This window comes from Sardina pilchardus, chromosome 2 (genome assembly GCF_963854185.1).
Source record: "Sardina pilchardus chromosome 2, fSarPil1.1, whole genome shotgun sequence".
NCBI classification, from domain to species: domain Eukaryota; kingdom Metazoa; phylum Chordata; class Actinopteri; order Clupeiformes; family Clupeidae; genus Sardina; species Sardina pilchardus.
This window is the reverse complement of record NC_084995.1, coordinates 12,269,672-12,274,529: the sequence shown is the minus strand read 5'-3', so window position 1 is coordinate 12,274,529 and position 4,858 is coordinate 12,269,672.

The following is a 4,858-nucleotide window of genomic DNA, read 5'->3' as shown; positions in this document are numbered from 1 at the left end:
TTTTCGCCCAGATAGCAAGCTGAGTTATGAATGAAACAGGGCGCGCGAGAACACTCCCACTGCCCGGCGCTAAAAACACCACGTGATGCAGAAAGTGATGCTAGCGATGGGGTTCCATGCGCGGAAACCATCCTCCCTTTTCCATTCTTTTTTTTTTTTGCTCCCTTTCTTCAGCTTGACAGATCTAGACACATGCGTCAGAACGCATCGCATCGCAATGCCAAAGTGTCGCCGCCACATACATATTTGGACATGTATCTTTTGTGATTGAGTTTTTAAAACAGGGAATTGAAATTAAAATTAATATAAAATGTATTTGTTTATATCCGTTACAAAACGGAGCTTTAGTTAACGCGCGGCTTTCGTGACCATGCAATTATGTAATAAAGATGACATCATCTGTAAGTCAGTTGCAATTAGGAAGCATGAAGTATGCACCGCTGATTATATTTATACAGTCGCCACACATACATTACCTAGCTGCCCAGAGGCACAATAACCTATTTATAGACCTACACAAAATACGTTGACATTACGCAATAACCTAGGCTACATCTTTTATACAAACCTTTATTCTACCCGCATTGGATGGGATAAAATACACTTGTGTTATCCTGTGTATGAAGGGTGCTATACAAATATATTAATATTATTATTATTATTATTATTATTATTATTATTAGAGTGCTGATTCACACACGGAAGTGTCGCACACGTTAGAGGCGTGTAAATAATAGGCCTACAGAGAATGACATATTGGCCTATTTTCACAACGCTCTTATTTCATTATGCCTTCGGTGTTGCTCACTGACGTCAGTGAGATGATGCGAATTTGATTATCTGGTGTTGAAAAAGCGCCATCGCCTGGCTGCGAACGGACACTATATCCGCAAAAGCTGTCGATAATAGTGAGCAGAATGACAAAGTTCATTCACGAAGCATTTCAGGCTCCGAAGCCTTGTACATTTTGCGCGCAATGCAGTTGCTGTGTTGCTGGCACACTACGCCCATAGAGTGCCGAGAAATTGTTTTTGGACAGCTAGAGCAAATATGACTTAGGACGCATAGCCCATGTGAGCAGATTCGGCAGATATGGGACTCAGCAAAAATGTACTTCAGCCTGTAATACCTTAGATGGGCTTTGCCACATCTGTAGACTGGTGGCGGGCTTGGAGGCTGCACAGTACCATATTCCACCACTTGGTGTCAGTGTAGTACTGTATTCCTTGTGGGAACTTTTTGTGCTACTCTTTGAGGACGCAGTCTCCCAGCAGAACGGATATTGTTATACTGATATAATATAACGTAACTCATGTAACTCATGTAACTCACTGTTAATGTGGTTATACCTACTGCAGAGTGGCAGGTTGCCCCGGCACATGGAGCATGAGCTTTCCTGGTAGGAGTGCAGGAAGGAGTTCAGTTCAGTTCAGTTCAGTTCAGTTCAGTTTACTTTATTAGTACCCAAAGAGTGGGCTGATGGTGGGAACTGCTGGCACTGTCTGCTGGCACCAGACAGGTTCGTGTTTGACTGACATTGACCCCTGCGTGGGCCGTGAATGATCTGTCTGCAGGGAAACAGATGTTTGCACACAATCTAAATTGGACAGGTATTGCTTGGTGTCTTCAGAATGTTCAGAAAACCAACTGCCGCACACTGCTGGCCACAGAGTAACTGACCAGACTGGCGTTTGGGCATCATGTCAACATGACAACATGTCAGCGTGAAGTAGAAGTGGATGTGCTTGTTGGAGTGGACGCTTGCCCTGGATATGCCAGGTGTTTTTCCATATGGAGGCACCTTTAGAGAGGGCAAAGCTCATGCTAGGGTCGGGGGAGGAGGGCTGGTGTGATCAGATGAGAGAGGGAGAAACTATGTCTGGATTCATGTGATGTGACGTGACGTGGCGTGGCGTGGCGTATCTCAGACGGCTGACTCTGTGACTGATACACTTTATGATAGCCTCAGGGACTCGGAGCAGTGTGTGTGTGTGTGTGTGTGTGTTTGTGTATATGAATGTATGTATGTGTCTGTGTGTGTGTGTGTGTGTGTGTGTGTGTTTGTTTCCCTCCCTATGAAGACCCTAGATACACACGATTAGATAGGGGAGCAGTGGTGAGTCAGTTCCTCTCATGTTGTTAGTTTCCTCTGGGGAGAACTCCAGCGAGGCTCTTCCTGTGACGCCCAAAGATGGAAGTGGTGGGGTGTTGGTGGGTAGGGGTCGGGTGAGTGTGGACTCACTCCTCGCGGTTGCCGGGCAGCCCGCTCAGGCTTCCTGGAAACGGCTGTGTACACTTCCTATCCCCAGGGTCAGAGTGGGTGCAGCGGTGCCAAGGGGTGGCCTCCGGAATCAGGCATCAGCACGGACGCCTCTGAAGGTCCTGAGTGGGAGGTGGAAGTGTGGAGTCTGACTGGCTTCTCTATGTGTTGTGTCTGTCTGTCAGGAAACAGAAGAAAAGGAGGGTGTGTGTGTGTGTCTGTCTGTCTGTGTGTGTGTGTGTGTGTGTGTGTGTGTGCATGCACGCGTGTGTGTGTGTGTGTGTGTGTGTGTTGTTGTTTAATTGTCTCAGAGAGCTCTTTCTCTTTCTGTGCATGTCTGTGCACTGTATGATAGGTGGATTTTCTCTCTCTCTCTCTATCTCATCCATCCTCTCTTTGTTAGTCCTTAGAGGACCTGTGTATGCGTGTGCATGCGTGCATGCGTGTGTGTGTTCATTATTCACCATGTTTTATGGTCGAGTAGAGTCAGTGTTTGCACATGTGGGGACCTGAATTATTGCACAAGCTCTCCAGTTACTGTAAGCATTACGTAATCGTAACTGAATCAGGCCAGACGTTCACACACAACCCCCCCCCCCCCACCCCCCCTCAACACACACACAAACACACACACACACACACACACACACACACCCTTTCTTCTAAGCCTTTATGTTTAGGTTTAATAATATCTTCATTTTTATATGTAATATATTCTATATATTCATATATGTTTGCATGTAATATGTCTTTATTGTGTACAGCGTAAGTCTGGCCATGTGCTAGTGCTACACACACACACACACACACACACACACACACACACACACACACACTTCCTGCTGGACGACTGCCAAGTGCCATGACCTTTACCTTCTGCACGCCACACGGGCAGCTCTCTCTGCTTACCTGTCGATGTGTTTTTCTGAGTCTTTGTTTGTGATCACCTGTGAGCGTGTGCGCGTGTGTGTGGGTGTGTGTGTGTACCTCTGTTAACCATTCACCCAACACTGTAAACCCTAACAGTGTAAACAAATTGAAAACATATGAGGATACAGATAACCTGTATTTTTCACATTGTATTTTCTTAACTGAATATCTATACTTCAGTTGCCAAGGATGACCAACATACGTTTAAGTTGCAACTTTGGAGTTTGGCTTTTCTAAGGATAAGTTTATGTTAATGTTAAAGGTTATATTTGACTATTATTTTGAGACAGTGTGACGGATTTGGTTTAAAGTAAAGCAGACAGCACTGCCCTGGCGCCAAGACACTGCTTACACTACTGCATAGATGGAATGTGTGTGTGTGCCCACAGTGTGGGGGTGAACAATGTAAGCTAAAGAGACAACCAGCAGGATGACCTTTTTAACGTGTATGTGTGTGTCCATAGTGGGGGGTTAAACAATGCAAGTACCAGCCGTTCAAGCAGCCGTGAAAGCTGCAGGCTCAGCAAAGACATTTGAGATTTGAGCGTTTCCTTCATCTGTGTCAACGTTTCCATTCATGTCTTCCCTCTCCCAAACCTCTCCATTCATACCCCTCCTTCTCCCCTCCTCCTCCCGTCTTTGCTCGCTCTCTCTCTCCTCTCTCTCTTCTCCTCTCTCTCCTCTCTCCCTTCATGTAGAATGGTGTGTTTTAAGACATTCATTGGACTGTCAGCAACTCTCTTCCATATTTAGACTCACTCATTCATTGACTCACACACTCATTCACTTACTCACTCATTCATTCACTCACACACCTCACACACTCACTGAGTCAAACACACACACACACACACACACACACACACACACACACACAGTCACTCACTCACACATTCATTCACTCACTCACTCACTTACTCACTCATGTATTCATTAATTCACACACTCACTCACTTAGTCACTTAATCACTTAATCATTTACTCACTCACTCATTTATTCATTCACGCGTTCACTCACTCACTCACTTGCACATGTAGTCGTTCGTAAACTCCTTCACTCACTCACTGCCCTTCCCTAGTCGCTCTTCCTTTCATTTCCCTTTCCCTTTCTCTCTCTTTTTTTTCCATGCACTCTCTCCCCCTCTTCCCTTGAGGCAACTGGCTCAGGGCCAAAATATTCCAGCTGCGTCTCTCTTTTCTCCTCTTTTCCATGTGTGTGTGTGTGTGTGTGTGTGTGTGTGTGTGTGTGTGTGTTTACTTGTCCCAGAGAGCTCTCACTCTTTTTCTTTCTGTTTCTCTTTCTTTTGGTCCTGTTGTCTTTCAGTGCTCCTGGTGTGTGTGTGTGTGTGTGTGTGTGTGTGTGTGTGTGTGTGTGTGTGTGTGTGTGTGTGTTCACCAGACTGAAAGTGTGTTTATGAGTTTATTAGTGAGTGTGATACATAGTGAGAGTAAGATTGTTGGTTTCTTGGTTCACAGGTGGGTTTCACGGTAGGTGTAATTGTGTTTGATATCTGTGTGTGTACGTGCATGCTTGTGTGCATGCATGCATCTCTGACAGTGTGTGTATGTGTGTGTGTGTGTGTGTGTGTGTGTGTGTGTGTGTGTGTGTGTGTGTTCATTCATCTGTGCATCTCTCCTGCAGGAACTATGAAGCAGTTACACACTCTC